The sequence below is a fragment of the Barbus barbus genome, assembly GCF_936440315.1.
Source record: "Barbus barbus genome assembly, chromosome: 39".
NCBI classification, from domain to species: domain Eukaryota; kingdom Metazoa; phylum Chordata; class Actinopteri; order Cypriniformes; family Cyprinidae; genus Barbus; species Barbus barbus.
In genome coordinates, this window is record NC_136717.1 from 24,284,204 (window position 1) to 24,298,843 (window position 14,640).

At 41.0% G+C, this 14,640-nt stretch overlaps 1 protein-coding gene across 3 annotated transcripts in view; it reads left to right on the forward strand.

The window, feature by feature from the left end:
- Positions 1-14,640, forward strand: part of LOC306858415 (muscarinic acetylcholine receptor M2-like) — a 97,279-nt gene that overhangs the window by 57,388 nt on the left and 25,251 nt on the right. Inside the window, exons 2-3 of one of the 3 annotated variants that reach the window (XM_079398956.1) lie at positions 2,987-3,071; positions 3,152-3,312. The exons of the other annotated variants lie outside the window; for them this stretch is intronic. The gene's annotated coding sequence lies outside the window, so the exon portion shown is untranslated. The remainder of the gene's footprint in view (positions 1-2,986; positions 3,072-3,151; positions 3,313-14,640) is intronic. 3 annotated transcript variants of the gene reach the window in all.

Consider the following 14,640-nt stretch of genomic DNA (forward strand, 5'->3'; position numbering starts at 1 on the left):
TGAACTATTCCTTTTTTGTTGTTTGTCCAAATGTCTTATCAAACACTACTAATAGCCAAAGCCTTACAGACTCATCAGAAACCAGGTTAAAGGTATTGAGAAATGTTTCTGCAGTCTCAGTGATGACTGGGTTTCTATTTCTCTGTAACACAATCAGCCTCCCACAGGTTGATGTGTTTTAGGGCGCGAGTACGCGGCTGGTTTTTTTTTACCAGACGCTATCAAAATTGATTTGAGATTCAGCGCTGGATTGATCCTGCAGCAAGTTTAATCAAGCGGCAGAAAATTGAGAACGAAAAAAGAGCCAATCTGTCTCCTTTTATGCATTTACGTAACTTAACACAGTTTTTCACAAAGTGATGGATCAGGCTCAGGAACACACTCAGCATATTACCTAGCGCTCAGACCCTTTGACAATGACACGATGGAGACATCGAACAAAAATAAAGAGAAAACGTGCAGTCCTGCACTGCTCAATGCGAGTTGTCAACGCTTGATAAATGGGTGCTATCACCACGCATGTGTGTGTGTGTGTGTGTGGTCCTCAGCTGACTGATACGGACTCGAGTGTACAGGGTGTCTGTCGGTGTCTATGATAAGGCACACCTCTCTCTGTTCAGGGACGGATATAGAAACCATAGATCTGTCTCTCTATCTTAGCTCCGGCTCTAATCAGAATCCCGTCCACCCACTCTATTTCCTGACACGCTGGAATAACCACACATCTCCCAGAGGCTGCTCAACACACAAATCCATAATTCATCTGTACAGCCTTTAGTACACCTATGTACATAAAGCAGAGTGAGATTTGGATTCCCTGCATCATATGCAAACACATATGTGTCATTTGGCTGTGGTATGTGTGTGTGTGTGTGTGTGTGTGTGTGTTTGTTTGATGGTTTACATGATGTTAGCGTTCAGCCTGAGGGACTAAACTAAACCTGCCAGAATAATAGATAAAACACAACACACTCCGCCCCAGCTGGGCTAATAATAAAACAAACCCAAAGCGAAAATATTTAAGTGCATATTGATCACAAACACAAAGCGCCGACTTGAAAAGGCAATACCAATCAATATGCTGTTGACATTGTTAATAGTTTAAATTATGTTTCACATTTTATATCTATAGCAATTTATTATTGCATCATAGTTTTGAATTTTGGACTATAGTACATTGCAAGACCATACTACAGATACGAACAAATACACACCAAATTTCTAAAATTAAATTCACATTTTGCATGATATTTACTTAAAATTCAAACACTTAAGAAATGGAAACAAATTGTTCACTATACATTGCCAAGAGTGTAGGTACATTTTGGATCAAACACAAGGGGGAGGCAACGCTTCTGTTAATCCTGTTAACTACCCCTCCTCAAAACTTGTTCTGTCCCACTGGCTTAGTAACAGTGTCAGTAATCCCTAGTAAGATTCATCTTTGAACAAGACACTTAAACTCAGGATCCTCCAAAGTTTGTTTCACCTCTCAGAAACTAATTCCACCAGTTTTGGTCATGTGGCAGCAAAAAAGGCATAACATAAAGGCAGATTAATGCAGTCACATCACACAAACGTGGCTCATGTAATCAGAATTTGGAGTCTGAACTATCTATTTTAAAATAAAGATTCCCTTCTATTTCAGTAGACCTTCAGGCTTTAGTTTGACAGAACAGTCACAGTTGATTTAGTTTTATTTTAGCCCAAGATTTTGATCAAATTGACAAAATGAAGGCAGTGAGAGGAGCTGCATTAGACTGTCCACTTCAGCGCTGCCTAGGACAGGAGTGCAAAATTTCTGGCCCTAGACAGACGAGCAGCTTTCATGTGAGAAGACCGCATGCTCTCTGACCTGCACTCGGTCCACAGGTGTGTAATGAGTGCGTAAAGATGCTCTAGAGTCAGGACGACTGTGCAGGTGGCCTGCGGCTATGACACACATACGAGTCTGCAGTCGCGTCCTCAGATGGCACAACCACAGACCATCTGATGCATATTGGACTTAAAAATGGCAACAGAAATGTCATGCTCCAAACTCACTGAATAGACTAATGCATTTTCTAGAGTCAGGATACACAGTTTTTGTTCTTCCAATGTCATGCAAAAAAGTAACCTGCAATGGTTGTTTTACATACCTTGTAGTGTAAGTTGCTTGAGGGATTTTCATCATTATACAGCTTTTGGTGCAGACACAAGCCTAATGTCTGATGGTTTTTTGGTTGGTGTTATAGCTGTTCAATCAAACGTTAGCAGTTGTCTAACAGCCTCCTGGCGACTCGCTGATGACACAAGGGGAATGAAGATCTGAAAAAACAAAGTGTGTTAGAAAGATTAATGCATTCTGTCCTCGAGATGTTTCACCTTTCTACATAAGGTGATCAGAATGAGTCTTTGTGTTGGAAGTAAAATATCTACTTGATATTTCAGAGATTTACATTTGTTGTATATGACTTAAAAATGGCACAGTGTTTCTGAAAATGTCATACAACAAACTCATTGAATGGATTTTGTATACCTTGCAGTTTAAGTGGCTTGTGGGATTTTCATAATAGAGCTTTTGGTGCAGATGCAAGCCTGTCTGGTGGTTCTTTTTGTTGGTGTTATATTTTTCTGAACTCGGACATGCCTGCATGGGTCCTGTGGAGGTTCAGTATGGTTTACATTTAGCATTTCAGCTTGATTTGTGTATGTGAACTGCTTTTGACATCATATTTTCCAGTTACCTGATAATATATTTCTCATTGCAACTCATCTCCGCAGATATCATCTTCAACAAGCAGCTTGCATTGATCTCAATTCCTGAAATGCATCTGCAACATAAACGTGCAAAAAAGCATTCTGTCCTTGAGTGCTTGGACTAGAACGAATTTACCAGTGGAGAAGCCAGTCGAAGAAAGCCAACTGAATTAATCCAAGAAATGAGGCAGCGATACTCTCAAATATTTACCCTGTTCCTTTCCATATATCTCTCATCTTAAAATAGGATACGTTCTTTGAAGGAGCTGACGAGATGGGGGGAAAAACAGCATTACCTCTGGAATGAACTTCATAGCAGGCAATCGTCGCAGGTATATGTTTTCAATCTGAGAGAACCGCATGCCCATATATATTTATATACGCCGTAAATTCAACAGAGCGTCCTCCACAGGCCTCCCCTCAGGAATCAGACGGCCTGTCGGGAATACAGATCTGTAAATGAGCAAAAGGCCGAAGCCATCGCGGCAGCAGACGAGTGCCAGTATGTGTATGACAGCAGAGAAATGAAAGAGGATGAAAGTCGTCACTCAGGGGCGAGACAGCAGAGGGCTGGTAAGATGGAGGAATAACAGTTTACTGCCACATCATGTTGAGGGATAATTCAATCAAATGTTAGCGGTTGGCTATCGGCCTCCTGGCGGCTCGCTGACGAAAGGCAGCGACTGAAGATCTGAAAGAGGAAACAACGTGTGTTAAGGCCATTGCACACTGAGTCCGAATTTTTCGTCCGAAATTTTTGCACGTTGAAAAATAAATACGACCTCACGTTTTGTCAATCACATTTGCACACTGCCTCCGAAATTTTCGTCCGTCAAAAAAGAATTTGGATCGGGTTCGATTTTTTGCGTTTTTCGCATCTGTATAAAGCATTTTGAGATGCTTTGAGAAGGCGTTTTGACAATTCAGAGCCACCATACAAGCGAAAGCCAAAATCCAAAATAGTGTCAGACAAATTAATACACTTCGTCTTGCAGCACAGAGCACTTTATAACAAATAAATTGAGGAATACAAACAGTGTTTCCCACAGGTTTGAAGGCAATGTGTGGTGGTCAGCCCGGGGGGGGGGGGTTAGATGTTTGTCGGGGGGGGGGAATTGAAGCAGCAAACATTCGGTGTAAGAGTAAAGAAACGACATAATTTATAATACGTTTATTTGATTCACAGCTGCTACATATAGTGTTTTGACCTCGACAACCCAACTAGGCTAGCCTACATTTGACCGCAAACTTGCGACTAGTTAACTTTCTAAAGAAGGCGCAATCGCGTTTGCTAAGGGTCGGGACTTACAGTAACATCAACACACTGAAACTATTGTATTCAGAATATAAAAGATTTTATAGCACTTTTTAATCTGTGATTGTGTGTTAAAAGTGTTCACGAGATACCAACCTTTCGCCAGCCGTCTTCTCTCCACAGATGATCCAGACAGATGTGGTGTGCACGGAGGGGAGGGGCTGTGTGTGTGTGTGTGTGTGAGTGTGAGGGAGAGACGCGTGAGTGACAGAGAGATGAAGAGAGAGCAGGGAAAGGAAATGCAGTTGAACGAATTCGCTGCGTGTTTTAAATAGCGTACAAAAGAATAACGAAACGCAATATGTGACGGTCGGTATTGATTTTTTTTTTTTTTGGTCTGTGTTGAATCTGTGGCGGTCGGAATTTAATCTGTGGCGCACCGCCACAGATTCGTCTATGTGTGGGAAACACTGACAAAGATACAGAATATAAAGAACTGCTGTAGCCTATTTTTTTATGCCTGGCGCGCACCTTTCCGATGCCGCAGTTCGGTGTGTGTGTGTGTGTGTGTGTGTCTGTGGGTGTATCCATACCTCAGACAATCTCTGTTCAGGATAAATTGGTTCACGGAAATTGGTGGTCTTCTTTTTAATATGTGGATTCAGTATCGCTAGCAAAGTATCAAACTGAGGCACTGACATCCTGAAATAAACTTTGAATCTCTCGGGATAATCCCACAGCTCTTTGATAAGGAGGTGGAACTCTCCTTCCTCTCTGCGCAATCTAAGGATTGGATGGACCCAATATTTCCTTTTTCTTTTTCTTTTTTTAAAAAGAGAGAGGACAACAAAATCATCCTCACTGCTTGAAGACATTTTGTATAGTTTTGCGAATTTTTTTGCAACGGATTAATTAAAACGCATCGGACTCAGGTCTCTGTGCGTGACGAATTTTTAAGATTGCGAATGCGAAAAAACGCATGCGAAAATTTCGGACTCAGTGTGCAGAGACCTTTAGACAGGAACGTTTCACCTCTCTACGAAAAGCAATCAGAACGAGTCTTCGTATTGCTAGGAAAACAGAACTGATGTGTTTTCATGATCACAATCAGCTTGATGTTTCAGAGAAATTGTGTTGAGTAGCTTCACATTTTTTTCATTTAATTTGCCAAATTAATTTAATTATTAGAGGCAAAATTAAAGATTATGCGGATGAGACTCCCAGCAGTGAGCTGGAACATCTAAAATGTTCATCTGTTCATTTTCAGTTTATTCAGAGAGGTTTCTTCGTCAGGCTTTGATTTGAAATCCAGTAAAATCCATCTGTTTTGCATTTTAACTTCATTTTTGAATTTAATATAAAAAATTATGTCTAATTTGATTCTGTAGCTCTTTTATTCTTTATTTTGGCCTCTTCTACCTTTGTAATCACACCACCTTGTACTTCACAGCTAAGATTCTCTCTCAGTTGCTGCACACGTCTGATGTCACTCCATCACAGACAAAAAGAAAATGCGAGCTGAAGGCAGACTCAAAACTGTGAGGAAAAAAGGTAGAAACATCTTGAATCAGAGCTAAATGAATGGGCAGCGATTCAGCTGGAGTCAATCCGCATGTCCACCGATTTTCAGTATGGAACTGAAGCTGTGAGATATCCTGTGTGGAAATATGTTGCGCTGATTTCATGAGACAAAAGACCATGTCCTAGAATAGTACAGAGATTTGAAATCCATAGTGGCACCAAAGCAGAATTTTGCAAAAATAATTACTGAAGCCCAGACGAGGCTGTGCATTATTATTGGTTTCTGCCTGGTTTTCATGAGATCATGACTTATTTGTCTGATGATATCAACTTAAAAGAGTATCAGAGTTTTACACTCCACAAAAAGTTTTATTAAAAAGCATGTCACATAATTTAACTTTGTAATCATGCCAACTAGAAATGTTGATTTTTGGATCTTTAGGGTGTTAACAGGTCAAATATCCATAGTATTGTGAAAATATAACATCAACATGAAAAATATCAACCAATTTGGAGCACTACAGTACCTAACCATCAGTTCAGACTTCATTTGGCATATCTGTAAAGTCTGTGTTTGGGTCGTATATGTGCAGATGAGCTACATTGCCATTCAGTCCCATTCGCAAACACACACACTCATACACGCTTGGCTGCGGAGAGCACGTTAGCAGAGCGTATCTATCAAAGCCTGCCACTCACCTGCATTAATCTTTCACACACACCTTTCTCATTGAGGTGCAGTAATTACAACATGCATTCAGTGCGGCTGATTGTAAGACGCAGCTAATCGCATTAGCTAATCCTGCAGAATGCAGCTGCTGAGAGCGTGAGACCTCTTCATTTCCCCCGTGCTGAGCTCCAAACACCTCTGACTGCCCCTCACTGCGGATGATTACTGCACGCCTCGATCGGATCAACTCCAACCCTCAAGACCTTATGTATGAGAGAATGATAGATAGAATGAATGAATGATACGATAGACAGACTGACAGCTAGAGCAATAAAACGATTGATAGATAGAATGACAAAACAATACGAACGATAGATAGATAGATAGATAGATAGATAGATAGATAGATAGATAGATAGATAGATAGATAGATAGATAGATAGATAGATAGATAGATAGATAGATAGATAGAACAGACTAGAGACTCAAATCTGATTTTCTGCTGCATTTTCCAACCCACTAATTCTTAACATGCCTTATGGAACAACAGAGAGACAGATATGAAATGCCTCTGAGTGTGTGTGTGTGTGTGTGTGTGTGTGTATATTTAGAGTGAGCAGTGTGAAAAATAAGTCTGTATGTGTGTTTAAAGTGTGTGTTTGGACAGATGCATTAGGTTTAAATGCTCATGGTTTACAGTATTTGAATTATCTCTCATTTAGATCATGGTTATTTTACATTACGGAAACTTCTGGATTCTGAATGTCAGTCTGAACATCAACGCTTGAAGCTCTTTCAGCATAATGAACAGGACGGACTATATATGTATCTGCACAATAAAACAGAGCAAAGAAGAGCAGCAGATGGTTCAGATGAAGATTGGCATTGCACAGTGCTGTGAATAGGCAGATTCTTCCTGGATAAAGGGCCGACTCATAACAGGGACATTGAAAGGGCATATAAACAGCTTATTCCCCAAAATTACTCAATCAGTGGGAATAAATGGAATTTGAGAACTGAGATCTGGGGAATAATATGGGATTATCCTTGGACATGTAATCACAGTCACTGATGCAGGCTGGGTCGTGATATTCACATCCACAGGCATTAAAGGGATAGTTCATCCAAAATGAAAATTCTGTCATGATTTACTCACCCTCATGTTGATTTAAACCCCTGTATGACTGCAAAACAAAAAAGACAATAGATCAAATGGAGATAATGAGAGTGGAATGCTATAAAAATGCAATATTCATAGTGCAAAATACTGAGAAAAACAAAGGTGTGATGCAATGGCCAAACAATCGACAGTCATCTTAAAATGTACTGTTTCAGATGGTGAATTTGCTACAAAAGTGCTGCTTTGATGGTGGTGATGGAGCTTTAGAGGGGATGAATTAAAAAATATAGAAATGCTAATGAAGCAACATTGTGACTATTACAATGGTTTTATTGTGCTTTTTATTTTATCATTAAGTTTCCTAAAGTGTCATCAGACAACAAGCCTTTTGTCTCACACAAGTATTAGGGCACTAGGGCCCTACACATTTTAAGGAAAATGCATAAATAAACAGATTTTGTCTTTTTTTTTTGGGGCTATATTATTTTAATCCTGACCTATTCCCAGTTTGGAATACGCAAGGGTGAGTAAATGACAGAATTGTCATTTTTTGGGTGAACTCACCCTTTAATAATTTATAGAAACCTCTCAGAAATACAGCTGTCATGCCTCTAGCAGCTCGGCTTCTTTAAAACAGCTTATTTTCCACGCTTCACACCTCTGGCACTCCAAAAATTACAGAGGAGACAGCAACTGGAGACGCTGAACAGCATCATCAGCCCTCTTCTTCCTCCTCTGTCTTTGATTTCCCTCTGATTTGCATGTCACAGAGAGAAGAGGAGAGAGTTTCGAAAGCACTCTGCTAAAAGTGTGCAGTGACCCAGTGCAAACCCTGGAGCTGCTCATCACACACACACACACAAGATATGAAAACCACAGCCTGCAGCTGCCCACCAGCCCTGAGCCATCATTACAGCTATGGTGACCATAATATGACTGCAAGTATGTATATAAGAGTGTGCTAGCTGTACTGAGAATACAATACATACAGTTGCTCTGTTCCAAAACCAAGTGTGCTGCCTTGTTGTCTACTGTCTACATAGGCAGCTGCCTACCAAAAGGTTGCTCATCATTGGCAACTTGATTTGGGCACACCTGCCGATGCAAACAGTTAAATATTATGTAAATGAGCAACAAGGGAAAAAAGTGACCGATTTGCGCTCCTTAACAAGTTTAAATTTATTCAGTACTGCACAAAAGCTCACCACTTGCCCTCAGTCACGGTCTGACCTTTCACAAGGACTCTCGTGTCTCACTATCCTATGACCCTAGTGTCTTAACTGTTACAATTAGTACCTGTTTATCCAGCGACTCTATGGCTACTCTAGCGTCTTCCAGAATTGTCTGTTTCTCTAGTGTATTACCTGTTCTCCACTGATTATCTTGTACAGTCAGGTCCATAAATATTGGGACATCGACACAATTCTAACATTTTTGGCTCTATACACCACCACGATGGATTTCAAATGAAACTAACAAGATGTGCTTTAACTGCAGACTGTCAGCTTTAATTTGAGGGTATTTACATCCAAATCAGGTGAACGGTGTAGGAATTACAGTTTGCATATGTGCCTCCCACTTGTTAAGGGACCAATATGTCGATGTCCCAATATTTATGGACCTGACTGTATGTAAATACTCCTTACCATTGTGTTCATGTGTTCGTTGCCTACTTGTTAGAAAAAAACTCACATTTACGTGTGTTCACCACCTCCTCAGCCATCCACACCTGCCTTTTCAGATTCCTCAGTTCAAGTCATATCTGCTTCTCCAATGGTCTTGTCTCAATCCTTGTGAGCCTTATTCTTTCACTTTGCAATCTCCTGACATCCAGGGTCCAAAAACATGAAGGCGGATGACATATCTCAGCAGCACACTCCAAAAATTCCCTCCAATGAGCTTGAACCCATCCTTCCGTCATCACTATATAACCAGCCACTCTCCGTCCTCCCCTCATGGAAGCTTAGTCCACACTTCCCTGGGCACTAGTGACCCAGAATCACACAGACCCAATCACCTTTCCAACAATGGTGCTGGTAGCCCAGTATGTCCCAAGGAGTACACTGCTTCATGCAGGGCTGTCCTGAATGTGCCATTGCCAAGTCACCTCACCACCTACTAGCTGGCAAACTCTTCCTGCTGTTTGTACCAACATCAACCATGATCACACCTGGGAGTGAACTTTGACACAGACTTGCCATATTTTGGAAGGCATACCTGTATCCTGTATACCTGTATCCTCAACCCCTGTATACCTGTATCCTCAACCGGTTCTCCAAAACCTGCCAACTTATTCCCCTAAAAAGACTGCCTACTGCGATGGAAATGACTGAAACCCTCTTCCAACATTATGGAACTATGACTTCCAGAGGACATAGTATCTGACCGTGGTTCCAATTTTATCTCCAGAGTCTGGCGTGCCGCCTTCTCCCTCCTGAGAGTGCACGTGACCTTCTTTGCTGGTTATCACCCACAGACCAAAATGCAGACAGAGAGGAAGGTCCAGGAAATAGGATGCTTCCTGAGAACATACTGCCATACCAACCAACACAGCAGGTGCCCATTCCTTTCCTGGATCTAGTACACACAAAACTCCATCCATAAGCCTGTGACTGAACGCACCTCATTCCAGTGCGTGCTTATTTCCTTTATCAGGAGAGCCTTCCAGTTGGACCACTGGTTCCATAAGAGCGAGAGAGTTTGGGATGCAGCCAAAGTTCAACTTCAGAGAGTAGTATAGCACCAATAGAGTCAGGCCAACACCCGGAGATCATCCACTCCCACCTACCAACTCAGGCAAAAGGTCTAGCTTTCTGTCCGGGATATCTGGCTCAGTCTGTCCAGCTGCAAGTCTGCAAAGTCCTCAAATTATTGGCCACTTCACCATACTGAAACAATTAAACTTAATCACATACCAGCTACATTTACCCAGTGTATGCTGTCAGCTACATCCTTGATTCCTGTCGTGACATTCTTAATCTGGGCCTTCTCCTCAACTTTCATGTAGTACACCCCTATAGCCCAGCTCCAGGAGTCGCTGGAGTCATTGTTTCAAATACTTGGTTATCTGGGAGGAATATGTCCCAAAAGAACAGTCCTGGGTCCCTCAGATTACTTCCCTGATCTGGCCCTTCTCCTCAACTTTCACGTAGAACACCTCAACAGCCCAGCTCCAGGATGGGGCTAGCCACAACACTTGGGTCTCCAACCTTCAGCAGCGGTGCTTTTTCCAGTGACTCATTTGTTTCTCCAGAAACTCTTCTGTAACTCCTGTAAACTTTCCTGTAGCTCAAATAGTAGAGCATGGCGCTCGCAACACCAAGGTCATGGGTTTGATTCCCAGGGAAAGCAAGAGCTGATAAAATGTAAAAACTGTAACTTGAATGCAATTTAAGTCGCTTTGGATAAAAGCGTCTGCTAAATGCATAAATGTAAATTACCTGTTTCTCCAGAGCATTACTTGTTCTCCAGTGACGATCTTATATATAAATAAGAAGAGTCAGGCCAACACCCAGAGATCCTGCACTCCCATCTACTAACCCTGGCAAAAGGTCTGGCTTTCTGCCTGGGACATCTGGCTCAGTCTGTCCAGCCGCAAGTTTGCAATTCAATGAATTTTGCAAAGTCCTCAATTCATTGGCCCCTTCACCATAGTGAAGCAGTTAAATCTAGTCACACACCAGTTACATCTCCCCGGTGTATACTGTGAGACATCCTTATTTCCTGACATTGGAGTCATCATCTCAAATACTTGGTTGACTGGGAAGAATACGGACCAGAAGAACAGTCATAGGTCCCTCAGTTGACTTTCCTCGATCTGGCCCTTCTCCTCAACTTTAATGTAGAACACCCCAACAGCCCAGCTCCAGGATGGGGCCAGCCACAACAGTGGGGTCTTCAACCCTTGGGAGTGGTACTTTTTTCAGCGACTCATTTGTTTCTCCATCAGCTCTCTTGTACCTCCAGTAAATTACCTGTTCCTCCACTGTATTACCTGTTCTCCAGTGACAATCTTATATGTAAATAAGAAGAGTCAGAAGAGTCAGACCAACACCCAGGGATCCTCCTCTCCCACCTACCAGCCAAGGCAAAAGGTCTGGCTTTCTGCCCAGGGCATCTGGCTCAGTCTGTCCAGCCGCAAATCTGCAAAGCCCTCAATTCATCGGCCAATTTACCACACTGAAAAAGTGAAACCTAGTCACATACCAGTTACATTTCCCTGGTATATGCTGTCATCAACATCCTCGATTCCTGAGGTTGGAGTCGTCATCTCAAATACTTGATTGACTGGGAAGAATACGCCCACAAGAACAGTCCTGGGTCCCTCAGATGACATCCGGATCTGGCGCTTCTCCTCAAATTTCACATAGAACACCCCAACAGCACAGATCCAGGACAGAGACAGCCACAAAAATGGGGTCTCCAACCCTCAGGAGCAGTCCTTTTTCCAGCGATGCACCTGTTTCTCCAGCAACTCTCCTAACACTGCAGCGTCTTACCTGTAGCTCCAACAAATTACCTGTTTCTCCAGTGCATTACCTGTTCTCCAACGATGATCTTGTATGCAAATACCCCTTACCATTATCTTCCTGTGTTAGTTGCATTCTTGTTGGGAAAAACTCACAATGTTTAAATGTGTATCCGTGTTATAACACAGCTAAGTTAAGTCTCTGATATATTGCGCTAGTTTGCTCACCTGCTGCCACCACAGACACTACAAAAACACATGACAAAAAAGAACTGACACCAAAAGGGGTTATTTTTTCGAGCTGTCTCGTATTTTCTTTATGACGCGAAAATAACTAAAAATACTCCACGAGTTTTGATCGTACAGATAAGAACAAGGTATCATTTGAAACTTCAAAGGGTCTACTTTTATTTGAGTATAGTCATAATAACAACAAAACAATATGCTTTTAAAAAATAGAGAAAATAAACAGAGACAGAACCGACGGAGAACGCACCCTGTCACCTCTCTTCACAAACACGTAAATAAAACAACATGAATCTCCGCGAATACTCGCCTCAAATACATGAGAAATATATGTATAGACAGCTTGAAATGTCTACTTTTAAATGAAGTAAGTCATGTCCAAAACAAATATTCTATGTTAAAGTAATCCGTATGGAACCAACACGATGTCCAGTTTTCCCATCTCAACTCATTATATCTAATGCGGTCATGAGACGTGCGTGAATGTAAACGCCTACACCTCCTCCACGCTGTAAACAGACAAGTTCATCCCTGCTACTTTCTGTTTCTGGAAGAAGATCTGCTGAGAGAAATAACCCAAAATTTCAAAATGTGTTTTTTATTTTTTCCTTCAGAGCACAAAATGCTAGGTTCAAAAGCCTGGCGTCATATATATACGAATTAAAACTTTTATTTAGCACACAATGATGATAAAGACATCATGTTACAAACGATGCTGTTCTTATGAACTTTCTATTCATAAAAAATAATAATAATAATCCTTAGCTGTTTTCAACATAATAATAATAATAAATGTTTTTTTGTTTTTTTTTGAGCAGCAAATCAGAATATTAGAATGATTTCTGAAGGATTGTGTGACTGGAGTAATGATGCTAAAAAGTCAGCTTTGATTGTTCCTAATAAAATGTTCTGCACTCGCAACTGAATTTCAAGTTATTTTGTGTGATAGCTAAATATATTCTAAATAAACTACAAACAAAAATGTATTTTGTTCTCATATTCTTTCTTGTAACTCTTTCCTCTCAGTCACTTACCTGACTGAATGGCTCATTATGAAGCTCATTATGCAGCTCAGGTGTGAATGTGAAGGTTGACGCCTTCTCGAATAGACCCTTTTTACTCAAAAAGTGACTTAGAAAATTTAAATCAATATATTGGTTTTCTGTGAGCAAGAAAACAAGATGATTTTCACATTATTTTGAAGCAAAAACTCTAGACTACAAGATCCAGTTCCCAAAAAACAATTTTTCTGTATGAAAAAAAAAAATTATGTAATATGTAATACATAATTTATATGTTTATAAGCAACTGAAAAAAGCACAAATGTCAGGGTATGTCAAAACTTCTCCAGGCCCCCAAAACACCCTTAGACCCCAAAGGGTTCAACTCTGACAAGCTGCAATAAAGGATTTATGTAACAACGTGACTCGTTAGTGTTTTTCATAGTGTTGGTTTTTGGCGAATTGCATGGAAACCAATGGGGAGCAATTTGACCCCCAACACAAATAGATTACCCATATTTTCAACACAACAGGAACATGCAATGAAGTTAGATAATGTGACAACAACACAGTAGGCTACAGTCTGAAACATTTGTCATAATACAGCATAGTGTTTCTCAAACTATTAAAAGTGGATGGCAGCATACAGTAAATACTGCACAATATGGAGTAGGCAGCATACGAGTATTACAGTTAACATAAACACAAACACGCTGAGTATGTTGGTGGTCAGATGGTCTAATTCATTTGCCAAAATGTGCAGCAAACTGCCAGAACAGACTGTGTAAAACACTGAGGATAATTTTTTTTAATTAAATCAAACTATTTTTTATCTGTTTTCATTATTCAATAAATGTATATTTATAATCAATATATACACTGAGCGCATTGCAGTAAATACTGTGATTCTCCGTGGAGCCTCACATGCAATGCTGCCTTAGAATTTAAAAAGTATCCTTATTATGTCTGTCGTGCACCTTAAAATGCTCCCTACATAGGCAGCTCACTAGAGACCAGCGAGTGACAGAAATGCAGATATGCTAATGGCCATGAAGGTCTGCACCTCTAGTAAGTGAGGTCTGTTCTTGCAGAACTGGTGTTGTAGTATCTGCCCCAGTGTGCGTGACGCCTGCACATTAAAGCAGCCTCTGTTCCAGCCTACAGCCATAACCCACCGTGCACTAATATATATGATAATCACAGCAGCACACAGCAGCGAAGGCTAATATAATTTTCCCTCCCATAAGAGATTTCCTGTCTCGCATGGCCACCGTTCCTGCTGTCAGAGTGAGCGCACGCCTCCTGAGGGTCCCGCTATACGCAATTTACACTAACAGCTTTATACAAATCATTCACACTCAGTCTCTCCCCAAGTGCACTTCATATGTACATTACCACATGGGCTGTGTTCCGAATGGCACGCTAGCTGGCACATACTTGGTGCAGTATACATACTGTGCACACCATCTGAATTTACTCAGGACCGCATACAACATTCTCCAAAATTTGCAGTGCAGCAACTGTATGCCACATTACAGAGCACTCAACTTAACTTTGAATTTCCCAGCAAATGATTAAAATCGCAATATCAACTGCAATTTTTGCACTAGCCTAGTGCAC